This window comes from Microtus ochrogaster, chromosome 10 (genome assembly GCF_000317375.1).
Source record: "Microtus ochrogaster isolate Prairie Vole_2 chromosome 10, MicOch1.0, whole genome shotgun sequence".
NCBI lineage: Eukaryota > Metazoa > Chordata > Mammalia > Rodentia > Cricetidae > Microtus > Microtus ochrogaster.
In genome coordinates, this window is record NC_022016.1 from 62,930,787 (window position 1) to 62,945,301 (window position 14,515).

Sequence of the window (14,515 nt, forward strand, 5' to 3'; positions counted from 1 at the left end):
CTCCAGGTTCACCTCCACCTGAGACCATGAGAAGGAGCCTATTCCAGAATCACCACGTCCGCACATGGTGACAGTGTGACCCTGGACAAGTCACCTGCTCTGCCTGAGCTTGGGTCCCCATGTCCGCTCTCTGTGAGGATTCTTCATTCTGATTCCCCGATTCTTCATTCTGATTCCCCTTCCATCAGTCTGGCAGGGGAGGCTCACCACCCACCACAGGTGACACTAATCTGAGCATTGCTCATAGTCAGCATCTATAGGTAAATCACAGTCTCCTTCCTACAGATAGCTGCACATCCAGCACCCCCTTCTTCTGCAGCCTCCTAGACTCTAGTCTGAGACAGGGCCTGAGATCTGACTGTTAAAGAAGTACCCAAGCAATTATATAATTACAGTGTGTGTGGTGTGGGGTGGTGTGGTATGCAGTGTGTATGTTTATGTGTGGTGTGCATGTGTATGTGGTGTGTGTGTATTTGTATGGTATGTGTGTGGTATGTGTATATAGTGTGTGCAATGTGCATGTGTATATGTGACGTGCATGTCTGTGCATAGTGTGCACGTGTGTACATGGTGTGTATGACTGTGTGTCTATGTACAATGTGCATACATGTGTAGCGTATGTGTGTGATGTATGTAAGTGTATGTGGTATGTATGTTTTTGTGTGTGGTGGTGTGTGTGGTGTGTATGTGGGTGGTGTATATGTGTGAGTAGTATATGTGTGGTATGTGTGTGGGTATGTGGTATGTGGCGAATGGGGTTTGTGGGGTGTATGTGTGTGTGGTATGTATGTGTGATGTGTGTGTGTGGTGTGTTGTGTGTGGTATATATGTATGTGTGGTGTGTATGGTGTGTATGTGTAGAACAGCATCTGTGAACGATGCCTGAAGAAGTTGTGACTTAAGAGAAAAAGCTCAAACTCCGTACACTCTCCTGCACTGGCAAGTCTGTATTCCACTTAGTGGCCAGTCTAGCCTGTGCATCAGCACCTGAGTCTAAAATGGGATCAGTTCTTCTCTAGCCATTTCCCAGCACAGCAAGCCCTCCTTGCTTAGGAAGTCCTTGCTAAGCTGCAGTGAATGCTTTCTGATTATTTCAGAAATCTCAGGGACACCCCCCCCCGCTCCAGGCACCCCAGAAAGCACACGGTGTCGTTTTCTGTTTCAGTAGCCTGCTACATTTTCCACTCTGGACTGTGAATTTCTTGAGGCATTTTCTATGGCAGAACCTTGCATTTAACGACAAGTTCTTAATGAGCACATACAGAAATGCTACAGCAGCCATTGGTTTTGGAGAAGGCAGGTAGAGGGACAGCTTGCAGGCTCTTAGGTCTGAATTCTGGGTCAGGGTAGACATGAAGGCAGGGACACACAGGACCCCACAGCAAGGTACCTAATGGAGGAGAGAGAGACATGGGGCAGAGAATAGAAATCCAAGCAGGGGGAACAGCATGGGAAAGGCTCTGAGACTGAGCACTGGCATGGAGGCAGGGGGTGGAGGAGCCTGAGGATGCCTGGGTAGCCAGGCAGGAGTGCTGAGCTAAGGGCTGCATTCTTCCTGTAGGTCAGGGGTGGACACATTCAGCTGCTGCCTATTTTGGTCCATACTATTTTTCTGGAACACAACCTGTTCGTCTTTATATCTACAGCTGACTTCATGTTGCCACAGCAAACTTCTAAGAGAGAGTGGGCTTGCCAAGTTCAAAACATGTACTATCTGGCCACCCCAAGGGCAGCTTTGCTGACCACTAGCACAGCACTGGAAGGGGACAGGATGGTTAGAAGTGTGTTTTGTCACTAGGGAACGTCACAGGGGTGGGCCAGACAAGCTAGTGGAAGGAAGGACTGCAAACTGATACAATGGTTCAGTCAATAGAAACATGGTTGCTTTTCATGAAAAGACATTTTAAGTGTTACTATATACCTAGACTGAGCCACTATCTTTTCATATGTTCCTTGACTAAATAAATCTTCACAGGAGCTGCTTGGCATCTCCACTGTTGTCCCTGTGTTTGACAAATAGCACAAGGAGGTTAAGTACTTTGCCCAATGGCACATAGCCAGGAGGCAAACCCAGTGGTCCAACAGGAGCTGGGACCCTCCGTGCCAAGTTCTAGGTCTTCAGATTTGAGCACATTTGCTTGTTGACAGATTTTTCTAGCAGCCTTCCTGAGAATTTACAGAGCACAGCTCCCCGGAAGGAGACCTACCCCGTGTCCAGTCAGGCAGGAAGTGGGAGGCAGAAGCAGAGCTATTTTGGAGAAGCGACAGGAAAAACCGCGAAGCTTCCTACCTGTCCTGTTATGCCCCCATCTGTCCTGGGAAACAAGGCTGCCCCTCTCTTAGATAAAAAGGTGTCTCTCCCCACACAGTGGCTCTTCCACCAGAGCTGGGAGAGCAAAGACTAAGCTTAGCACACGTTGGCTATTTTTAAAAGACTACATAAACAAACAGGGCTATGTAAATAAGAAAAAAATATGAGGTCATCCCTTCAAAACCTAAAAATGTTTTTTTCTGGGGGGCGGCGGGAGTAGATTTATACAACCTCAAAGAGGACGAGGATTGGGCTTCTATCATCTGGAACCTTCTCTAGTCCATGGCGTCCCAAGCCACCAGATCTGACCCTCCTTTCCTCACACGCGTGGGGGAAACAGCAGCTGGTCTGGAAGTCAGGACTCCTGGCTTTTATCCCTGGCTCTGTGGGCTTTGTCTAAATGCTTGCAGCTACTGCCCAGCCCCTGAGGTGTCAACTCTCTGGGCCTTGACACCTGTGCTCTTGGCACTCACAAACTGTCCATCTCCATGCAGCACACTGTGACCTGCTACACAGCCTCAGAAGCCCCTGATGTGTGTATCAGAAGAGACTGCAACGCCCCAGTCCCTTCTCTCTGTGCATTGTCACCTGTCCCTAAGTAAACCTGTACCTTGCCCTCTGTGTGGACAGCTGTAAGTCATAAAGGCAGCTGGAGAGCTGAACTTGGGAGACATTACAAGCATCGGCAGGAGTCACGGGCCCTTTCTATGCTGCTGGAAGACAGTTTGTGCCAGGGACTTGACTCCCTGACTTGCTCCCAGGATCTCTTCTTCCTCTCTCCCCTCCTCTACCTCCCAACAGGACACTCAGCATCCTTGACTCCTCCGTTATCCCTAAGCAGTGGAACAAGAGCAGCCAATTCTTGCTGAAGGCAGTCTTCAAACTGTTCCACTAAGCCCTTTCAGAGGGGGCTCTTCAATGATTTCAGGAGAAATTTGGGCTGAAAATACAGTTTGGCTTCTATCAGCACTGTAACAGAAAGCAGACCAGCATATTTGAGCACGTTCTTCAATGCATTGCAGCACAGGGAATGCAGGTTACCAGCTTAGGCTGGCTTGGATAGACTCTGCAACGGGGTCAGGGAAGATCTTGACCTTCTGGGCCGATCTGTCTATCTAGAGTCACTGGGTTTGAGCTCTTTCCTGGGTGCAGTCTTTCCAGGGCTATGTACGGGTCTGAAAAACCACACAGGCAAGTGCACTCCTAAGCTGTCAGTGATGAGGGGCAGAGTCACAAGGTTAAGCTCCCAAGTATGGGGAGTGTGGGGCTTCCTGTTGGACTGGCATTTGTAACAAGAAGCAATTCAGGCAGCTGTTGGAAACTGTTGATGATGCAAACTGGAACTCCCTCACAGGCCTCCTGGAATGCCCCTAGCACAGCGACAGACGGGTACAGTGTGGAAAGAGTTACCCATCTGCCCTCTTATTGAGAAGGGTTAGGATTCACTGTTTTCTTTATAATCTCCCTCCACCGTATGTGTGTATGTGTGTCTGTCTGTCTGTCTGTCTGTCTGTCTGTGTGAGGTATGTAGAGGTCCTAAGTGAGTGTAAGCTATCTTCCTTGATTACTTCCTACTTTATCTATTAAGGCAGGGCCTCCCACTGAACCTGAAACTTGCTGAGTCTAGTTAGTCTAGCTAGCCATCTTGCCAAGGGGATTCCCTATCTCTGCTCCCCCCCACCCACCCCACCCCGCCAATGCTGACATTACAGACGGCCACATATCTGCCCAGCTTTTTTTTTTTTTTTCAGATTCTCTTTTTCTGAGATTCCAAACTCTGGTCCTTTACTCCTTTGGGACAAGTGTTTTCTCCACTGAGTTATCTTCAAAGCTTTGGATTCCTTAATTCTTAATCCTGACCAAACCAACTAAGAGGAAAGAGAACCTGAAAGCTTTAGCTGGCAAGCAAAACCACGGACACTGAGCACAGAGGTCAGCACACTATCTGTAAAAGATTAGATCGCCTATTGCTCAGGCTTTGAGGGCAGATGGACTGAAGCGGCCAAAGGGAGCATGTGAATGAATGGCATGTATGTATCAATAAAGCTTTATTTACACAATCAGGTGGCAGCCACAGGCCCTAGCTTGTGGATCCCTAGTCTAAAACTTCAGATTAAAAGTTTTTATGCATGGAAGCATAGCTAGTACTTTATGTGTAAGCCTCCATTATAAATCAATGTTAAAGATTGAAACTTAATAAGATTACAAAGTAAACTCACTTCAATCTGATTTACACCACCATTCCATGCAAGATTAAACTTTTTAAATGGCTTCTAAGACAATGAAAATTTGAAAACTACTAGCAGCAATGTCTACTGGGAACATATTTCCCAATTTATTTTTATGTTGAAAAAAAAAAAAAAGTTTTGGCCTCCAGCCACTCACTCAGAAATCACCTTATTCTGGAGACAGTCCCAGGATAGGTCTCTCCTGAGCAGAAGTGCGGGCTCCCTCTTATCTTGCCCTCAAATGGCTCCAATGCCTGCTGGGAACACAGGCATTCCCAAACCTCGAGTGGTGCTATTGGGCCACCTGGTCCCTGGCACAGTGGATAAGCACACTTCACACCTGCTATCCTGGACCCTCACTTTTCATCTGCATGGATGCCCCATAGTCAAGTCCTTTTCTTGGTGGCCCAGCTGTGCCCACAATCTCCTGGATCCCCCAGCAACTCTGAGTCAGCACCCTATTAATCACCACGTTCTTCCCGGGGAAAGTGCGGGAAGGGGTGGGGCCAGACTTCTGGCTGGGATCTCAGGGCTCATTTCCTGCCGGGCAAGACTCCCTCTGCAGATTGCCCTGCAGCTGTCAGAGCCTGTGTAGACAATGGGGAATTTGGGCATGAAGTAGGGGAGGGCAAATGCTAGGGCTGGGAGAACCTGGGTGGTTCCTCCAAACTCCGTGTTCCTCAGAGAGTTCCAGTTCTAGGCTACTCAAGAACCCAGTGCACACCATGTGGGCCAGACTTCCCAGGCTGCTAAAAGAGAAGGACTCCCCCCCAGGCACAGTTAACCATCATATGTGCAGATGGAAACAAATGCTAAATCAATGTCCCAGGTGGTGCTGCTGGAGGCTAAGGAATGGGGCCCACTGGGGATGGCGCCACTGATTCCGACTGAAATGTGGTTACTGCTAGAGGAGGAGTCACCGAAGCTAGGGTCATTCTTCAGGAAACCCTTCAGTGGAAGAAAAGGGGATAACTCTTTTGTAGCCTGCCCCTGTGAGCTGTGTGACAATCTTTAAACTAGAGAACCTTTCTGTGTTCAGTATTCATTTATCTGTTTAAAAGGGGCAACAAGGCCAGGCCTCACTAGGATTATTTTTTCCGAACTTAGACTTGCCTAAGAAATGTTAAGCCTTGTGTCCAGGAAGGCTGAACATTTAGGATCCTATGCCAGTACCAGGTGGTAGAGTATAGCAGATCTATCACCAGGAGGATGGTTGGCTGAGTTGCCGGCACAGTGGTAGAGAGTGACAGGAAAGCCCCCACATGGGCAGTCCCTATTCTAATGAAGCCTCTTCTGTATGTTCATAGCACCTCTGTGAGGCGGGTGCCACATCGTTCCGTATTGCAAGAGAGAAAATTGAAACCAAGAGAGAGGGAGATACAACATGTTTCTAAAAACAGTAAAAGCCAATAAAACTGGGATTTGAACTCAGGGATTCCCGAGTTCAATACCACCATAAACATCATTCCTCAAAATGAGACCCAGACCATTAGTTCTTTCTGGGGCCCAGGAATACTTTTCTGGTCAGGACAGGCCTGCTTAGCTTAAGGCGAGGCCCACACACCCAAGTCCATGAAGCTACAGCAATGCTGCCCCTGAGGTGACCTATAGCCCCAGCCCTCACACTGCACCATGAGAAAATACTTGCTCTAACCAGAGGGGACAAGCAGAGCAGGTGAGAAATCAATTTTTTACACCTTGAACATCATAGCTGAGCCCACAGATGTAAACATAGGAAGGGTAGAGAATTCCCAGAGTCCTCAGAAGGCAGCTCCCAGGACCCACTCCAGAACCCAAACATAGTGGGCATGATGGTGCATACTTGCAATCTGAGAACTGAGGCTGCCTGAGCCAGAAGGACTGTGAGCTCAAGGCTAGCCTCGGCTAACAGAGTGCAGAAAGAAAGAAAGGACTCCAGATCCAGATCCTCACGTCTCTAGTGCCTGAGCCAGAGGGCACAGGTATTCTGGGGAGCCCTTTTCCCTTTTGAAACCAGGTGCTCTCTCCTTCAACCCTATCAGCTCCCCGGAAGATACCGAAGCATTCTGTAGCAAACAAAACAACCCTAGGATTTGACCCTTACCCAAAGAGCTTCCAATGCCACCCCCTCATATCATAGCCTGCATTGCCACTTTAAATCCCCAATACCCAGATTCACATATAAATACAATACAGGAGCCAGGGAGCTCACTGGACCATCTACTCAGCACTCAGATTTTTGGAACTCTTCGGGTATGACATCCTTTCACAGCTCCTGATGGGGGCTTTTGAAGTCACCATGGTCTATGACTGGGCAGGGGGTGGAGTGAGGTAGGGCGGTAAGGATTAGGAGGAGGACAAGCCTACGAAACAGGATGATACATCAGAGGCCTGGGACTTTGAGAGACAATCCTGTGTCCTTTACCAGAGGCAAGGGAGAGACTAAGCAGCTAGTGGTGAGGGGCAAGGTGGCATTTTAGGGAGATGACGTGGGGAACAGGGGCAGAAACCCAGGATTCCTCACCAAGGCACCCGTGGAATTCCAGACCAGCTCTGGCAGAGGTCAAGGCAGGCAAGGACAGGCAGCAATGGCCACTCTCACAACAGAATCTTTTTAAGAGAACAGAGAGCTCCTGCTAGCTGAAACGGCAGTCGGCAAGTATGGCCAGGACGGTTTCTTACCTGCGCTGCAGGTACCACTTCCGATGACCAAAACTGAACCGCTGCTCTCTCTGGAAGCCAGCATTCATGTCCACTCCCGCTGTGATGCCTCCGCTTACTCACCGCTCCTCCCTGAGGAAGGGACAATGGGCCTGGCCAGTGACTGGGGGGAGTCTTCCATGAGCTACTTCAAGGCGACTTGGTTTGTGCCTTTGATCCTGCATGGGGTGGGGAAGGTGGAACCCATGTCAGAGAGTTTTCTAGATCAACTTTAGATAGAGAACAACTCCTGCCTTATCCCAAGTCCTGAACTCCCTCCAAGCTGATTTTTTTTTGTCCCATGTCCCCTCAGGGAGACAGTGGGGAGCAGTAGCTCTGGGATGATACACTCCACTCCTTTGGCCCATGCTATATTTCTCTGAGCCTCATTCTTCACCAGTCAGGTGAGCATGGTTCCTGGTGGACTGAAAGATTTCTGATGCCTTGAGTTCAGTCTTGGGATTATGACAGGTGACCTGGGTCTGTGCCAGGGCACTCTTGACCTTCAGTAGGCGTGAAGGAACTCTACTTTAAAGGCGGAGCTTTCTGTTTGGTTCTAGATGAGGAAGTCAGAGAGACTGGCATCAGCCAGACTCTAGGAACTCCTTCTGGCCTGAAGGTGGAAGGGCCATGTGGAAGGATCTGGGGGCAGCTGCTAGCATGACCACCTAGAACAACCATGCAGCTGAAAACTAGCAAGAAAACAGAATCCCGGTCCCCAACCACAGGGAATCGGGTTACATCAACACAGGATTGATTCTGGAAGAGTGTAACACTCCCCAGAGCAGAATTGAGTCCTCAGTTTACCCACACCCAATGCCAGCCTGAGCAAACTGCAGAGGAAAGTGGGTGCATTCAGAGAGGCCTGGCTATAGACTAGGGACGTATAGAAGCAAGCTGGCACATGGGTATGGTACACAATCACTAAACTTGAGAGATCTGCTACCCAGTAAGAGAACACTCACTTGACTAATAGTGCCTGCAGGGTCTTCAGACAGGGTGAGGACTGGAGCAACAGGAGGTGTGGGAATACAATGTGGTTCCCAACTTACTAAACAAAACCTAGTGTTCAGGCCAAGGGAAGCCTAGGGCAAGGCAGGAGCTCCATCGTGGTTACTGAGCAAATGGAGGGATGAGCAAGCTTTGCCGCTCAGGCACCCGCTTATCTGGCTGTGGTGCCACTCAAAGGAGAAAGCACTCCCTAGCCCAGAAAGCCCGAGTTGTTTAGCTGTGTTCAGCATGGCACTCCTAGCTCCCATGCTCATTGGACTGCCTGGTTTGTCTGCTTCTGGCGGTACGGTGTGGTAGCTGAGGATGTGGTCTCTTAGGCTATAAAACCCCAGGTTCAAGTTCATGTCCTTCTCCTTATGACCTCGGGGGCACGGGAAGTCACTGTGTGAAAAGGAGGCTGAGGATGGCGAGGGTTTCCAGGGCTTTCATGAGTCACTGTGCATGAAGTGCTGAGAACAATGCCTGGCACGTGGCACAGCCCACATAATTGCCACGGACTTTGTCCCAGAATGGAGCTTAGTAATGTGGGGTAACCTGCACACAGGCCTGCGGCATTGTCCCCTTGCTCGCTCTCGGCACCAAGCTTTGCAAGAACTTAGTCCTTGGCAACCATTCCACAGGGCTGGTGACTACAGAACAGAGGTCACCCGAGGTCCTCAATGTCCCCTCCCACCTCACCTACTGTTGTTCAACTCTGCAGAGTGGCATATGGCCACCACACGCTAGAGAGGACTGGCTCTGCGGCTCCCTGTGGTAATTTTTTTTTTTAAAGTCTGCCAATGGAACCATCTAGACTTTTCACAACTCCGACATTTCCCATCAACTCCAAGTCTGACTTCCCAATCCACTGCAACTATTACAAAACATGGGGGTACCTGATTCCTCCCACTAAGATCCCAGGGGACACACAGACCAGGTCCTACCTCCTAACCATCATTCCCTCTCTCACAGCATGTCTGCCTGTCCGATTGATCAGTCCACTCAGCCAGTTCCAACCACACCGGACATGAGATCCACTGCCCATGAAACCCAAAGCATACTTGCTACGTATCTCTTGAGATGAGCGAGTGTCCACTGTGCCCATACCAAGACCTGAGAGCTCCTGATGGAGTGATGTTCACCCAGGCTTCTTCTGAATCCCATGCAGCCCCTAGCAGGCATCTCACACAAAGCCAGTGGGCGACAATGCCTTTTAGAACCCAACATGGTTGCTCATTCACTTAACACTTGTGCACCTAGTACCCATACTGGGTTCAGCTGGCTGGCAGGTGCCAAAGACAGAAACTGGACAAGATTTGGTCCTTGTTTTCAAAGGAACAGTGGAGTTGATTCTGATGGTGTCTGGATGTAGGAAAGAGTGTTTCAAACAGACACCTCCCATTCCCCCTCCCTGCATCCCTGCATGGGGGCAGTCAAGAGCCTCCACGCTGAGGGCTAATGACTAAGGCAGAGCCAGCAGGGCTGAGGAAACGAGGTCTGCTAGAGGAGGGACAGGACTTGAGTGGAGTGAGGTTATAGAATGGATTTGATTAATGAGTTAATGTGCTTGGGATGAGGAGGCGTGGCCTGTGGAGGAGACAGGAGGGGCAGCAGCACAGACGCCATTATCATCCTATCACGGGCCACCCCAAGTCTTCTTCAGTAGCTGTCCAGCTATACCTGTATACCGGTCACCTGAAAATGTCATCCCCAATCCCCAAGTCAGATGACAGAGAGGGTCCATTGTCTGCCTCTTATCCTCCAAATGCCGCTGACACAAAAAAGAGACTATACAAATTGGAACAGATCCCGAGTCATACCAGCTGCCAGAAAGCCTGAGGATTCAGAGGAGTGGGGACCAGAGAAAGCCCAATTACACCCACTGATTGCTCCCAGCAGGCACGGGAAACCAGCTCAGACTGGGACCAGGAGTCTTGGCATGAAGGATCCTCTGAATCTCCAAAAAGACCAATGTGGGCAGGAGGGAAGCACCAGAAGCCGAGGCCACCCACTTCTGCCCTGCACACCTTCAGCCAGGAGTTCTGGCTGGGCAGATGGAGTGACAGATGTTAAGAAACTCCCAGAAGGAACCATCCTTTCCTTAGTGGCTTATGCAATATAATCCTGTGGTTCCCTCGCCTTGCCTCAACACTCCATGCCTGCTGTTTCCACCAGCCACAGACTGTTGTGTGATAGTCCTTACACAATCGTGAGCCCATCTCCATGGAAAAAGAATGTTTAGTCCTCAGCAGAGCCAGCCTCCCCTACTCAGACACAGCGCTCTGTGGAGCTGCTGTGCTCCCTTCCCAGGTCGGGGAACACGTTGGCTTTGATTAATGCCATCTTGATGAAGTTTGAAAGGGCAGCGTTTCTAGGTCTAAAATTGTTGATCTGTGTCCTGGTTTGCTTTCTGTTGCTGTAATAAAACACTCTGACCAAAAGCAACTTGGGGAAGAAAGTGTTTACTTCATCTTAGACTTCCAGGTCATGGTTTATCACTGAGGACAGCCAGGGCAGGCCCTCAAGGCAGGAAGCTGAAAGCAGAAGCAGGGAGCGGAAAGCGGCTTCCTAGCTTGCTCTCTGTCTTGGCCTTAGTATTTCTCCTAGCGCCCAGACCTCCCTGCCTAGTGGTGGTGCTGCCCGCAGTGGGCTGGGCCCTCCTACATCAATCAAGACACTCTCCCAGACGTGAGCATAGGCTCATCTGAATGGGAAATTCCTCAACTGAGCTTCCCTTTTCCCAGGTGACTCTAGGTTGTGTCTGTTGACAGTTAAAGCTAAATGAACCAGCACATACTGGAACTGATATCTCCTACCTTGACTGCTAGTGGGTAACAGGGAAGAAACCTCAAGGCTTGAGGGGGAAAAAAAGGTAATAAAAAACCCTGAGATCCATTGCTCAGTCAAGGCTCAAATAGAATAAGAGAAATACTAAAATAAGAGGCCACCCACCTATCTGATTTAAAAAGCAGCTCAAGGAAGTACTCCAGCAGAAAAAAAAAATGAGAGCAGAATAAGTCATTCAAGAAAGGACAAGGTGGGAAGAACAGGAAACAGGAGCAATACAAGCGGACTGTACGCAGTGTCATCTGGACAAACATCTACCAGGATGGGGACACACTGCTGGAAATTTTAAACTTACTTCTCAATGTGAACACACAAATGTTTCATGTAAGGTAACTATTTCTAAAGGAAAGATAAGCCTTCTTACCACCAAGAACAGGAGAGAAGGTAGGAACACAGACTATTCAAGCAACATAGCAAGGGTCAGGAAAGCTAAAGTTGATCAGGAAGGAAAAAGGAAAACAAACAAGAGACATGAAGTACGACTGTGAAAGAGAGCCCAGCACACTAATGAATTCAATAATGCAAATAAATTCAATTTTCTTATTCTAAGTTAAGAGACCAGGATGGCAAAAGAAAATGTAAACCGAATCATATATCTGGAAATAATACACTTAAACTGATGAAGGAAATCTAAGAAATGGGGGAAATGGTTAAACAGGCAAGAGGCTTAATAGTCCTGGCAGTTACACTGCGGAATGAAACGCAAAAAGCTGGGCAGAGAAAAGTGGGGCGTTCTGCACTGTTCGAGGCCTCTTTCCACAAGAAGGGACAGGCCACAGAAGCTTAGCCTTCACCTTGAACAAAACGAGGGGATCCTGCAATCACAGAACCACAGGGCAAGCAGGGGTATCACGGTGCCTGTACACTTGAGATCCTAGACCCAGGGAAGCTGATGCAGGAGACTGGAGTTCAAGGCCAGCCTGAATTACACAGTGAGCCCCTGTCTTGAAAACAAAACAAAGCACCATAGGGAGGGAGAGTGAGTGTCCTGGGTGCCACCAGTCAGTGTGGAACCCCCAAAGATGCCCATGGAGGATGTGGAGATGGAGTCCGTAAGCGTCCCTTTCCCACACAGATAGAAGGTATTTTACTCATACATCCTCACACTAGAAGGCAGGAAAAGAGTCTGCTTCCAAAGCATGGAAGTAGTGCAGACCAAGAGCAGCTCTCAGGGCAACAGCCAGAAATCTGGGTAGCAGAAACCAAAACACCAAATCAGCGGGGCATGTGGCGGGGCCAAGACACTTTCTCAATGTCTTGAATAAAGGGACATCAAGACTAAAACCATAGGGGACCTGGAGAGAGGGAACCTTACTGTGTGGAAAGCTGTGGGCACAAGCAACCCTGCACTCAGAGCGAAAACAAGCCCAGAGTGCTTCTGTGATGACTGGAGAGGGGACCAAGTGACACAGGTTAAGGATTTCCCTGAGCAGACGTGGTGGCACACACCTGGAATCCCAGCTACTCAGGAAGATGAGGCAGGGGGATTATCTGAGACCAGCCTGGCAACTCAGCAGAGCCCAGTTTCAAAATACAATCAAAGAGACTGGGGCAGGCTGGGGGTTGGGACTGTAGTTCAGCAGCAGAATGTTTGTCTAGGGTATGGAAGGCCTTGGCTTCAACTCTGGTATTGAAAAAAAAAAAACAGAAGCCGGGCGGTGGTGGCACAGGCCTTTAATCCCAGCACTCAGGAGGCAGAGGCAGGCAGATCTCTGGGAGTTCGAGACCAGCCTGGTCTACAAGAGCTAGTTCCGGGACAGGCACCAAAGCTACAGAGAAACCCTATTTCGAAAAACCAAAAATAGAAAAAGAAGAAGAAAAAAAAAATCAGCCAAAATATCCCAGAAGGATGAAATGATTAAAGTCTAAAATAAAAATGAACAAATGAGCAAGTGAAGCAGCCACCACCACCACCACAAATGCAATGCCACGCTTGTAACGTGACACTGGGAACACCTGTAATTGCCACCAGCAAATCAGACAAGGAGAAGAAGCAAAGTCAGAGCATTGAGAAAGGTGACATGGATGCACGCATGCAAACTTTCAAGATGTATGACGTTTGGAATGTAATTTTTATGTTGATGGTGCAACTGAAAACTGACTTTTCTAGGAAACAATTATACACTAAACTGGAAGGAAAGAGAGAAACACCAAACCAAGCAATAACTACAGGAGAAGTTGACCGGGCTGCCAGAGCAGATTCCCAGATCCGGTGAAAGGATGGGAAATTCAAATATAAGGGCAGCAGACTGTGTGTCCCCTTGCTCACTAGGTGCTCTGGAAGCGCCATGATGTGTCAGACACTGTTCTAGGCCAGCGAGCACCATGAAATAATAACACAGAAATGTCATAAAACACAGAGGAGCCTTTCTGGAGCTGAGGATCCAGACAGATGAGAACAACAAACAGATGGCGTGATGAGCCGTGGTGAGTGCCACGAGAAAAGCCAATGGTAGAACTGCACCCCAGGGCAGGTGGGGAAGGCTCCTTCAGACAGGGCTCACAAGCCATTCATGCCCAGGTGATGGCTCTGCTTGAAGACATACACCAGCCAGGTGTCCTGGGTAGGGGTTCGACGTCTGTGGTAAACACTGTGGCCAAAAGTAGCATGGGGAGGAAAGGGTTATTTCATCTCACAACTCTCAGGACACACTCTATCCCCAAGGAAGTCAGGGCAGGAACCTGCAGGTAGGAACTGATGCAGAAGTCATGGAGAAATACTGCTCACTGGCTTCTTCACCATGGCTTGCTCAGCCTGGTTTCCTACACAACTCAGGTCCTCCCGCCCAGGGGTGGGTACCACCCTGTGGACTGAACCCTCACAAATCAATCATTATTTGTCAAGAAAATGCATTCCAGACTTGCTCACAGGCAATCCGAGGGAGGAATTTTCTCAGCTGAAGTTCCTATTCACATACAACTCTAGTTGACTGAAAACCAATAAGGATACCAGGCATGGTGGCATGTGCCTGTAACCCAAGCACAGGGGAGGCTGAGGCAAGGAAGGTATCAAATTTGAAGCTGTCTTGGGCTACATAGTGAGGCCTTATCTGAAATCCCATTCAGACAGACATAATATACTAGGGCTGTTGGAACATTTGTGTAACACTGTTGGGAAGTAGCTTTCAAAGCCTGAGTTGGACTTTAGTGTTCTTTAAAGGTCAATATTTTTGAATACACAAAAAATTAAGTAATCCATACAATAGAAGACCACCCACACTGATATTTTAAAAGGAAAATAAAACAAATTATAAAAATATTTGCATATTTTTGAATTCTTAAGGTTCAATTCCTATAATTCTGGAGAAAAGAAAGCCTAAAGCTCCATTATTTACACCATCAACATACCTCTTTTGTCAGACATGTCTCTTCTCTAGAGAATGAAAGACTTGGTAACAAAATAGGCACTGAAATTTCACAACATATAAAAATGTTGTGAAATATTTGTTTACCTATGCAA

General features: G+C 48.5%; 1 protein-coding gene across 3 annotated transcripts in view; it reads right to left on the minus strand.

The window, feature by feature from the left end:
• The window catches only part of Hivep3 (human immunodeficiency virus type I enhancer binding protein 3), a 412,482-nt gene that overhangs the window by 61,888 nt on the left and 336,079 nt on the right, over positions 1–14,515 (minus strand). For all 3 annotated transcript variants that reach the window (XM_026782346.1, XM_026782347.1, XM_005353329.3), the window contains one exon: positions 7,201–7,397. The gene's annotated coding sequence lies outside the window, so the exon portion shown is untranslated. The remainder of the gene's footprint in view (positions 1–7,200; positions 7,398–14,515) is intronic.